Source organism: Culex pipiens, chromosome 2 (assembly GCF_016801865.2).
Source record: "Culex pipiens pallens isolate TS chromosome 2, TS_CPP_V2, whole genome shotgun sequence".
In the NCBI taxonomy this organism is placed as follows: Eukaryota; Metazoa; Arthropoda; class Insecta; order Diptera; family Culicidae; genus Culex; species Culex pipiens.
In genome coordinates this window covers 754,539-767,486 of record NC_068938.1, presented here as the reverse complement: position 1 = coordinate 767,486, position 12,948 = coordinate 754,539, and positions in this window count along the sequence as shown.

Here is a 12,948-nt window from a genome sequence, read left to right as displayed (position 1 = left end):
GCAACTAATGGTCTGATTTTCAATGTTAATATATGAAACATTTGTGAAATTTTCCGATCTTTTCGAAATTTTTTTTTCAAAATTTTCAAATCAAGACTAACATTTCAAAAAGACCAAACATTCAATATTATGCCCTTTTAATTTGTTAGTCTTGATTTAAAAATTTTGAAAACATTTTTTTCGAAAAGATCGGAAAATTTTACAATTAATTTTAAAAAATGAAAAACTGCGACTATTTTCAAAAAAGTCACTTAAATATGGCTATAACTTGAAAACGGTGCACTTTATCAAAATTTCAGTAAAGTACTTTTTGATTGCAAATTTAATTTTACATCGAAAAATGAAGTTAAAAATTTCAACGACCAAAATTTCGATTTTTTGAAAAAATCTGTATTGATTAAAAAATTCATAACACGGTCAATGATTTTTTGCACAACCTGGAAATTTCTGAAATGTTGGCATTTTATGTCCTCTAAAACATATCAAAAAATAAAAATATTTAAAAATAGTGTTTTTTGTAAATCAAGTTTTTATGATAAAAAGTTAAATAAAAAAATCACCAATTTTTTTTACCGTGTAACATTTTTTTCAAGTTTAGTCCTACAACTTTGCCGAAGACACCAAATCGATCAAAAAATTCCTTCAAAAGATACAGATTTTTGAATTTTCATAAATCTTTTTTGTATGGACAGCTGCCAAATTTGTATGGAAAATGATATGGACAAACTATTGATGCAAAATGGCTTCTTTGGGCATACCTAAGGCACCAAAAAAGTTTCAGTCGGATTAAAAATTACAAAAAAAAATCGAATGACCGAAATCCTAGAGAACTGCTCAACAACCATTTATTGTTTGAGTTTCCACAGTCTGGGAAGGTTAAGTTTTCCGCTGACTTTTTGGATTACATTAACAGAATTTTTATCATATTGCTAAAGTTTTTGAAAACTAAAGCTTTAAAATATTCAAACACCATGCGTCTCCATGAAATAATGAAGATTCTTCCATCGCTGAGCAACAAACATCAGAATCCCAAAGTTGGCCATGTTTCTTTGCAAAGATCCCGAAGTCACGACGCCACTAGCAGCAGCAACAAATAAGAGCCTACTAAGACGACAGCGACGATGAGGGACGTCTTATCTCATTAGTCCCACTTATGCATTCTTCTGTGCGCTCCAAATGAGTGATGATAAATGCCTTATTATGTTGTTTGCAGCACTTGGCTCAAGAGATGAAAGTTTACAGTGTGGTCTTTGTTTGTTTGTGCTGTAGAGTGGCAATCCAACATTAAATTAAAAATAATTTTGCAATTGCTAATAACTCGGAGCGTTTCCGTCGTTGTAGGGAATTGAATTTTCTACAAGAATCTCATATTTGGACAATTTTGGGTGAGAACTGCGCCATCTGCTGTCAAAATCCTGAAAGAATTTTTCAATTACATTTTGGCTCAAAATTTTCACAGTTATTCATTTTTGCCTGTAGAAGTGTATCTCTTGAGATTTTTCAAATTTTAATTTTTTTTTATCACCCTAAATAAAATCTTGAATATTTTCCACATTTCACCCATTTTTTTATCGGATGGTACCACGATCAAAGCTTTTGATATTGTTTTTCTTCAACTTGGATTTAAATTTTTTTTTTCCAAGTTGACCTGAGCATGATTAGCATTCAGGTGAGTACGATGTTGAGAATTCCTTTGAAAATCTAAACTTATGCTTTTAAGAGAAACATATTTTACATTTCAAACAACCGACTCTGCCTTAAAAATTTAAAATAAGAAGTCTCAACAACTGCATTTTATCTTGAACATCAATGGAACTTTATTTCATAAGGACACATTCCAAAAATTAAACGACGCAGTATGCCATGACTATAAAGCTTCCCTTTTGTGTCACCACCACCATCCATGACCTACTGCGATGATCATGTGGAAACACAGTTTTCCCTCAAGAATCTCCGGTTGCGTTTGATGTTTTGCTTGCGTATCAATTTGGCTCAAGCTTATAGCGTCAAAGTAGTTTGGGTGGGGAAATCTGTTGAAAAAGATATAGGCAAAATTGAGAATTAGACTGACGACAAAAAAAATCAGTGTTTTTTTCTGTATTTGCTAACATTGAGTTATAAAAATCAATTTTTTGCTTAAAGTTTATATAATTGCATAAAAAAAAATAACTCAAATTCTATCACTGAAAATAATCTCAATCAAGAGTCTCCCTTTCATTCCCCCGATTAATTGATTTAATTAATCCGCCTCATTATACCATCCTCCACTACAAAAGGACATCTCAGCAGGCCATTTTATGTCTAGTGGAAGCCAAACTACTACCGCATCTTCGTTTAGCTAGCCGAGGCAGAGAAAAACCAATCAAAGCTAGCCTTTGTTGTGCGGTTTCCGTGCTGTTGACATTAGCTAACAAAAAAGGGGGGGAAAGTTGGGGGAAAAGCCGAGCCTGCTACGATCAACAGATGATGCTATCAACCCTTTGCATGAAAATAGAAAAATATGGCAGAAGAGGAGGAAGATGTCTGGCGCCACATTGTCAACAGCAAAATTGTGTGGCAGTCGAGACGAAAATTATGAATGGCAGTTTTGTGAAAGCTTTTCACTATGGCTTAAATAACTTGACTGCTAAAATATCAACAGGTGTTGGAATTTTTATGACAAAACGGTGTCGAAAGTCATAAATTGAGCGTTCAATAAATTTAACATTTTCCACTCGTATATTTCAAAAGCAAAATTACCCGTTCGTGCCACCAAGCAAACAAAATCTCTCCACCAGAAGGCAAGTTTCGGTGTGCCAAATTGCTTCACCAAAAAGTCACGCAAAGCACATTTAAATATGCAGCGTCGATTCGTTCGCAGAACGAAAGCTTCTCGAAAGCACAGCCTGCTTGGACTTTTTGCACTTGTTCACAATTTGCAAGCTTCCTTCCTTTCTATTTGTCTTCGTTTGATCGAAGTAGGTTTTGTGACCGATTGCAAAGTCAGTTCCTGCTGTGCTAATTTTTTTATGCACATTTCATTATTCCAATTCAGACTAAATCATTTCCCACCGTGTACCACACATACACTGTGAGAAAGTAAATTTGCATTCATTTGTGCTAATGTGCAACTTCATGGCCTGCTTTTCCACACACCATCTGTTAGTAGTCTTTTGTGGGAGGGATATTTTCGGAAGTGTTTCGCCGTTCATCATTTCTAATGGATTTCCAAGCGTTTTCCCTTTCGCTTTGTTGTGCCTTCTGAGAAAATTGTACCTCTTTGGAGGATATACATCATTTTTGAGAACCGTGCTAATGGGTTTTCAATGAAAAAAGCTTTGTATGCAACATTAACATTTTACGATGAATTTGTATTATTCTGCTGGTCACGACCTTTGAAAAGAATATTCGAAATTAGTTTACAGCTTTATTTTTTTTTTAGATGGGATAACTATTTTAAAATTTCAACAAACTGTCCAATTGCCCTATAGGAGAGGTTTCCCCTCATTGAACACAAGACACTACTTACCTGTCGGAAGCTATTGTGCCACAACCTCATACAAGCATAGACACTTTCATGCATTACGGCATAGTGGCACCGACCAAGTGTGAAGGTTTGCCAGATTGAACGTTCACTGTTCGTCGCGAAACAGATTATTATCTGGGCTGCCACTCTTGCACTAGACCAGCACAAGCAGCGTTCGCACCGTGCCAATTTACGACTTAATCAAGTTGGCGTTGCCTGGTTGGTTGAATAATGTTCCACTGTTCGGAAGTGTTTCATGGCTTGCTGGGAGAATCTACGTTTATTAACCTAGAACGGAATAATTTGCATACATTTTCGCTTGAATTAACCTGTGAAATTTTCGATGAAATTTATTCAAAGATTTTGGAATGACTCCAATTTTTATCGGTCGGAGCAAAGGCAATCGCTTGTACAGACAGAATGGAATTTCCCAGTTGATGCTCACTGTTGCACGAAAAATATGCTACACAAATAATCTTTTTTGTTGTTGGCACCCCCGCGAAATGCGCAATTAAAATTAATGACGATGTAAACCCCAAAAGATTCGGATGATTTATTAACCGCATCCACGTGGTGATTTGCGTTAAATTTCGAGGAGAATCGTTTCGTGTGCACCGGGTTTTGGTAATGCGTAAAATACGAATGATTTGAACTTGGGGGTGGGGGGAGGGGGGGGGGAGATTTTAATTTTTGATTTGATTAAAATATTTGTTCTCTTATGATTATTTTTTAAAATGTGCAAATCTCATCATGGTTGAAAGAAAATCTTTTCTAGCGAGCAACACGATTGCCTGAAGCAAGCTCCCCTGAGTATGCTTTGATGTCATTCTTGCTGACTGTCAATTGATCGTCAACTCATTAATTGAAGTCATGGGTTGCTGCAACCAGCGATTTTACGCTAGGCGAATGATGGCCTATCTACAATCACTTAGCTTAGAATAGTTAAGTAAAGTAAAACTTAGAAAATGTACACAACTTACGGCCGTCATCCACAATCAACTTAGAAAATTTGCTGGGCTGATATACGTTGCTATGCAGTTGTTTGTTTACCTTTGATATGGAAACGTCAACTTACCGCAGATTTTGAAATTTTCCAAACCATACGTCAAGTTTCTAATTTTATTCCTTTTCATTGTAGAAGATCAGATTCATTTCCATTGATTCAAACTCCTAAGCTAAGTGAAATTTTCTAAGTTAAGTGATTGTAGATAGGCCATGACAGCCATTCGCGTTAATTTCAGACTCAAAACTATTCTCAACAGTCTTTTTCTTAAGGTGTAACAAGCAGCGATTCTTCGCTAATTTAATCGGAGTCGTCAGATTTTCAACACTGAATCCAATCCAAACAATTTCACACATGAAAACACTGAAACTCAGTAAAAGTCCAACGGAGATCACTATCCAGGTTGGAGCGATATCTGAAAAACTCAAAGACTTCTCGTGAATGTGTATAATTTCAAAATCTTCCTGATGTTTTAGCGTTCTCCAATAGGAAAAGATTCCGCTTTCGATCAATGCCTTCAAAATATGGTTGAAAACTTCCATCAGTGGGCTCCTTGTAGCCAGCATAAAACTTTTCAAAAACATTCCATACATTTGGTCCATAATATTGTAACGGTACAATCTCTGGACTGGATCATAATACAGTGGCAATATGCTATCGGCAATCCTTTTCTCAACAATATAAGCATGAACCATATCCAGTTCAAACATGCTATCAGTGCTGTTAACCAGCATTTCACCAAAAACTGTGTTATTCATCGGTTGAGAGCTTAGAAGAAAGTTCGTCTTGATCTTGATTCCGGACTCTATCAGCTCATCAATGGTTTTTATAAGTCGAGAGGGAGGTTTACTAATCAGCAGTGACAGAAAAATAGTCCCATAAGCACATTTAACGAAAAACATTAAAACTACCAAGGGTTGAAAAATAATTTGCTCCCAATATTTGGTTTGGTGAAGGTCACGCTGCTCAAATCCAAAAATGATCAGTAAAATTGGATCATTCTTAAAAAGTGACGGAAATCTAAACTGAACAACTTCTAAAATGATAAATATCATTATCAATAGGATCCACACTTGCCAATCAAATGGAATGACAAACAACTGAAAAATGTTGAGTTGCGTCCTTGGAACCAGAATGACTTGCGTTTCACTTAAACTGGTTGTGAGCATCATGAAAAGTGTCGCATCAATGTTCCTTACGTTGTAGATGGTACAGTCAAAATCTATTTTGCTGCGGTGAAAATGAGTAGCATAACAGTCATCATGAATTGTTCTAAATTGAACTGGACAATCGTGCTTAACTTCACGGGCCGTTGTGTTCATAAAAAATGCAACTTCTTTGACCCATTTCCGCAAATAATCTTCCGCCTGCAAAACGTGCCAACTTGTGTAAGTGATTGACCTTCCTTTGAGATTTGATTTAAAATTATCCCGGAATAAGTCGTCAGGATTGGGAAAATCTACTATTCGTCTTCCATTGATTGAATCTTCAATTATAGCCTGGTGATTTTGAACCAGAATGAATACTAATTTGTAGTACTTCAGGTGACCCAATACTGCCTCGCTGACCTCGTAATCTTCTTGGGTGTACACTAAAACTATAACTTTCGTACTTGATTTGTATGGGTTCAGTATATAAACTAGTGAATGGAATATCTGTGAAATTTCCCTTCCTTGAATCAACAGCAGAGAAGGTTTTGTAGGGAGCAGCTTCACGTCATTCTTTGACATTTGCTTGGTGACGACATATTTCGTAACATGATCCAATTCTGGTGAGTTCACAACATCTTCGAGTGTTCCTTCAAATGGATAATTTGAAGATAATCCAAAAACGATGCAATTTGAAGCTCCTTTTTCTCTGAACGACAGGTTGTTGATCACGGATATAATGTAATTTGCGACCAGGTCATCGGATGCTACGACAGTTTTTGTAAAACCAAATATTAAGGCAATAACAGGTAGAATGCTTCCAATTGATTCCATTTCTCAAATGAAACTAATATACATTTCTGCCTTATGTTATGGAAAGTATATGAAATTCCTTGATTATATCAAAGCACTCCTTTTGATTTGTTGTGGCACAGTTTATTTATTTATTTTCAGCAAATTAACCCACAAACTTCCGCCCTCAACTAAAGATCAAAACTGTCCGCAATCAAAGCCACCCATGAAAAGTTGAACGAGTGGTCCGCGGTGCAAATCCGATCCGAATAAACTTTCATCGCAGTAGGCCACACGAACGCATAAACGCAGAAGTGATTGATGGATGGCTGCGCTTCAGCAAACTTTGTCAAGAGCCTACTGCGATGATGATCCGCTCGATGAATCGATGAGTTGAAGCTGAAGTGACAATCCCGTCGAAACGTTGGCAGAATTTTCGATGTTCGATGGCGAGCTTCAAAGTTTGCTCGAGTTGAGGAACGGTCGTTGGTTGGTTGATGGGTGCGTTTAGGAGCTAAACGATGCTGGAAGGAATTAAAGTGGGATGTGACAAATTGCATCTGCGATGATGAGCCTGGATTGGGATTTGACCGTTGAGTGTTGAGTGGATGAGTGCTCTCAATTTGTTTTTAGGTTGGATGAAATCACGACAACTTTTTGAGAGCATTGCAAATAGATTAATTTTTGAAAAGGCGGCTTCGCAAAATCTGAGCTCACCTGCTGAAAGACGACTTTTTGAGTGCACTCGGAACACCATAATCGGATCACGCGGGTTTCGGGTTTAAAACATCAGCATCATTCGAGTTTTGGCCAACAGGAGTAAACCAAATCTGTGTATTCATCTCTTTAAATAGAAGGTCTGCCTTTGCTTAGGGAGCTTGTAAACGTCTAAATGTACAATATTTTGCTGTATTATGTTTATCAGTTTGAAACCAGTGAAATTTTAAAGTTTTTATAATCTCAATATTTCCAATACATGTAATACGCCCAATCTGCGATGCTCTGTGAGCTGTCTAGGGAAATTTTCCACCACACACACATAATGAAAAAAAAAAATACGAACATTGTCACACGTCACTCTCTCGAGCCTCTGATTTAAAATTCACCTGAATTAAATTCTTAGTTGAACGCCTATATTTCACCGTATCTTCCAATTAAGAGCACACTGAGAGCCAAACAACCGCGCGGTTCTACTTAATTAGTCCATAAAATCAACACATTCCCGCGTGCGTGGAGAAACAAGCCACAGCTGTTAAGTCACAGTATGCGGTGCTCGTCACCGCACAGCAGGCTGCCGGTCGTCAATTTGATTACCGAACGCCTACTTGATTTCTCGAGAGATTTGCAAGCAATATCCTTCGGTATTGGAAGTTTCACCGCAGCATGCCATGACGAAGATGTGTAGCCGTGTGTCTACACTCAATATTCTAATGCATAATTCTATTAATTTTCTCGGGGAGTGTGCGGGCGGAAGGAATCCTCCGCACAAACAGGATTGAACACACTTAATCATGTTCTCAATTCACTGGAATGTATGTTTGCTGGAAGCATGGAAGCGTGAAATTAGAACACATGTCCTAGAATGTGGTGTGTGAGCAAATTTGTACTGATGATAACCTGCTAGTTGAGTAGTTTAAGTAAATTGTGTGTCCGTTGCATTATAAAAAAACATCAAAATAAAATCAATAACGTAGTCCCACGTCACAAAGCACTCAAGTTACTTTGATCCCATCTTTCAATTGACAACCAAACCACACAACAGTGATGGAAATTGCAACGCACCACTCTCAGAGTGTGATAAAATAGTAATCATGGCCTACTTTCCGTCGTGTGATCTTCGATGATGGTGGTGGGTGGTTGGAAAATGCCTACTACGTCTTTGCCGTAAAGACACACCGACTGACAGGACCCAAAGAGCATGCGTTTGATGGTTTTGTGGTTTTGATTCGCTCGTAACACAGTTGAGTGCCAAGGTTTATTATCTCTAATCAGTAGAATATGCTGGGTTTTGTGCAAGATGATCTCCTCGGTGTCAAATCGAGTTCATTTTGCAAGGAAACTAAATTTATATGACATGCACCATTAGGAAATATTTGTTCGTTTATGTCCTTATTGTTGCAAAAGAATTAAAGAAAATCGGAAAACTTAGAAAAAGATTCATGTGGTTATGTTACACATGACCAATATAATAAAGAGCATTGTGAAAAGCTCTTGAAATGAAAACATATTTTTAAATTTCAATAATTTATTTCAATGCCCAAGTATGTTATGCTGATTAATTAATAACTGCTAGGTCTAAATTATCCACTCTGCTGCTGTTGAGCAGTTCTCTAGGATTTCGGTCATTCGATTTTTTTTGTAATTTTTAATCCGACTGAAACTTTTTTGGTGCCTTCGGTATGCCCAAAGAAGCCATTTTGCATCATTAGTTTGTCCATATAATTTTCCATACAAATTTGGCAGCTGTCCATACAAAAATGATGTATGAAAATTCAAAAATCTGTATCTTTTGAAGGAATTTTTTGATCGATTTGGTGTCTTCGGCAAAGTTGTAGGTATGGATACGGACTACACTAGAAAAAAATAATACACGGTAAAAAAAATTTGGTGATTTTTTTATTTAACTTTTTGTCACTAAAACTTGATTTACAAAAAAACACTATTTTTAATTTTTTTTATTTTTTGATATGTTTTAGAGGACATAAAATGCCAACTTTTCAGAAATTTCCAGGTTGTGCAAAAAATCATTGACCGAGTTATGATTTTTTTAATCAATACTGATTTTTTCAAAAAATCGAAATTTTGGTCGTAAAAATTTTTCAACTTCATTTTTCGATGTAAAATTAAATTTGCAATCAAAAAGTACTTTAGTGAAATTTTGATAAAGTGCACCGTTTTCAAGTTATAGCCATATTTAAGTGACTTTTTTGAAAATAGTCGCAGTTTTTCATTTTTTAAAATTAGTGCACATGTTTGCCCAGTTTTGAAAAAAATATTTTTGAAAAGCTGAGAAAATTTTCTATATTTTGCTTATTCGGACTTTGTTGATACGACCTTTAGTTGCTGAGATATTGCAATGCAAAGGTTTAAAAACAGGAAAATTGATGATTTCTAAGTCTCACCCAAACAACCCACCATTTTCTATCGTCAATATCTTAGCAACTAATGGTCCGATTTTCAATGTTAATATATGAAACATTTGTGAAATTTTTCGATCTTTTCGAAAAAAATATTTTCAAAATTTTCAAATCAAGACTAACATTTCAAAAAGGCCAAACATTCAATATTACGCCCTTTTAAAATGTTAGTCTTGATTTGAAAATTTTGAAAATATTTTTTTCGAAAAGATCGGAAAATTTCACAATTGTTTCATATATTAACATTGAAAATCGGACCATTAGTTGCTGAGATATTGACGATAGAAAATGGTGGGTTGTTTGGGTGAAACTTAGAAAACATCAATTTTCCTGTTTTTAAACCTTTGCATTGCAATATCTCAGCAACTAAAGGTCGTATCAACAAAGTCCGAATAAGCAAAATATAGAGAATTTTCTCAGCTTTTCAAAAATATTTTTTTCAAAACTGGGCAAACATGTGCACTAATTTTAAAAAATAAAAAACTGCGACTATTTTCAAAAAAGTCACTTAAATATGGCTATAACTTGAAAACGGTGCACTTTATCAAAATTTCACTAAAGTACTTTTTGATTGCAAATTTGATTTTACATCGAAAAATGAAGTTGAAAAATTTTAAGACCAAAATTTCGATTTTTTGAAAAAATCAGTATTGATTAAAAAATTCATAACTCGGTCAATGATTTTTTGCACAACCTGGAAATTTCTGAAAAGTTGGCATTTTATGTCCTCTAAAACATATCAAAAAATAAAAAAAATTAAAAATAGTGTTTTTTTGTAAATCAAGTTTTAGTGATAAAAAGTTAAATAAAAAAATCACCAATTTTTTTTACCGTGTATTATTTTTTTCCAGTGTAGTCCGTATCCATACCTACAACTTTGCCGAAGACACCAAATCGATCAAAAAATTCCTTCAAAAGATACAGATTTTTGAATTTTCATACATCATTTTTGTATGGACAGCTGCCAAATTTGTATGGAAAATTATATGGACAAACTAATGATGCAAAATGGCTTCTTTGGGCATACCGAAGGCACCAAAAAAGTTTCAGTCGGATTAAAAAATACAAAAATTAAAATTGAAGAAAAAAGACCGATTTCGTAGAGAATTGCTCTGTTTATTTCATTCATTTGCATTTTAAATTTCTCCATAACAAGAACTCTCCTCACAAGCCACCTTTTGAATACCGAAGTAAATTTTAAGAGAGCGAAAAACCTCACTAGTTTGTCATCCACACATCGTAGCAATCCTTAAAACAGAGGTTTTTTTTCGCGAGGAAAACACACTCAAGCAGACACATACTCTAATGATGAAAAGTTGGTGTTCGCGGTCACGTGCCTACTGTGATGAGCGTGTCTACTTTGTTACTGAGCAGTATTATCTCACCGTGCACGTTTCATGCATCGCAAACCAGCACTAATGAGGATGTTTTGTTTGGTTGTCGAGTGTGCAACAATTGAAATCATTAGAAAGTTGGAAAGAGATCTCCGAAATTCTTCTCAAGTGCAAAACGTTGCTATTTGACTTCTTCTAGTCAACACGAGAAAGTTTCAGTATTTTCTGCAAACGTGCTTTCACAGCCTTATTTGCATAATGTTGTTTAATTCGCGAGACTCTAGGAATTATGTTTGACTGTACAAGAGCAAATTGCGACCAAATTATTCTGTTTGTTGTTGTTTTCTTAGTTAATGCTTTCCAGGGACCAAATGAAGTAAGTACCGAGACTTGAATAAACAAAAAGGAATACTCGTTGAATAGTCTTCTCTTGGAAATTCAAAAGAAGTAGTCAAATACCATCTTCAAAATAGTTCAACAAACCAGATCTTATTGGAATTCTGATCACTTTTTAAACAAACTCCCGCCTTTGATATTCATGCTCAACCCAAACAGAAAACTACTCATAAATATTGAAAACATTTTATCCCACCCTTTTTCATTGTAGGTACAAGACACGAAACAATTTTCATTCACACTATTGTTTTACGAGCTGGCCCAAACTTTTGCGTCATATTCATATTTTCCGCCTTCCTTTTCCTTCCGAAACAGCCGCAGGCTAAACAAAACTTGTTTATGGAACAAGTTTCTCATTTCGCTCTTAGCAAGACCACTAAGAGAAAATAGTTTTCGAAAAGAACTTCCTGGGCCGAAAGGGACCTTTCATGGCTAGCGGCAACGTAGTCCTTGTTAAGAAAATGGTCCTTTTGCGAAAGTTTCGCTTTACTTTTCGGACAAGATGAAGTTAGCCATATTTTTCTGGGGTTGACTAGGGCTGGACATCGTGGTTTACTTTGTTTCATGATCTTTTGGGGGGTGACTGTTAAAGCTACTTTTTAGAAAAAAAAGAGATAATAACAACAATTAATTTTGAAAATTATTGTATATCGAAACTGAAACTCGTTCAAAGGACCAAACTGCGAACCGTTGGTTTGCAAAATAAACAGTTTTCATCCATCAATGCAGTCCCCAGAAGGATGTTATTGGGACCAATTTGCTGTCGCCATCCTAATTCAGCATTTCCCTCCTTTATATTGATTTCTCTATTTCCAATGGAAACGTTGTTGTGTTAGCAGAACTGGCCTTCCGGAGTCATTCGGATGTAACTTGATGTGACGTTAGGGAAAAAAGTATGCCATGACAGTAAAAGAAGTTTATTTGATGTGAATAATTTTTGGCTTGTTTCAAAAATAAAAATCAAATTTAATACATTCGCAAATAAAATTAGATATTAAAATTTGATCTAAAACATCAAATTTATTGAAACCCTTATCTTCTATCATAAGCTAATCCCCTTGCGGGGAACTCATGAATGCAAAGACAAAGTTTGGAAAGCCAAATGCTTCCCATCTGGGAGGCAAAAAAAATACTCTCAGGACAAAAACTTTCCACCCTCGAGTTCCTGTCATTGCCAGGCGTTATATTAATTAGGGAAAATTTGTTGCCCAAGTTTCTGATAACGTTGTGACAAGGGTTACACAAGTCTCCTTTGGTGGAATTTAATCAAGTTGGTGTATCCTGAGGAGAGCATAATTGAATTACTTTGTAATATTAAATGTAGGTAACAAAGAATGTAATGAAACATCCAAGTGCACTTTGCATTTTTTTTCTTTGCTGAATGCAACAAGTAGGTAAGACAATATTTTTCTTCCAAGAACAGCAACGGTTTGCTTTGATCTTCCATTGCCACTTGTTTTTAAGATCTTTTAACAATTTGCAACAAAGTATGCTCAACAGTTCGAAATAACGAACGTGAAAATTACATCACATTCTCCAAAATTGCCTTGTGGGTTAGTTATTCACAGCTGGGAATAAAAACCAACTCTACAATCTTACCCCACCAGCGAAACTACTTCCTTTTCTCACGTGG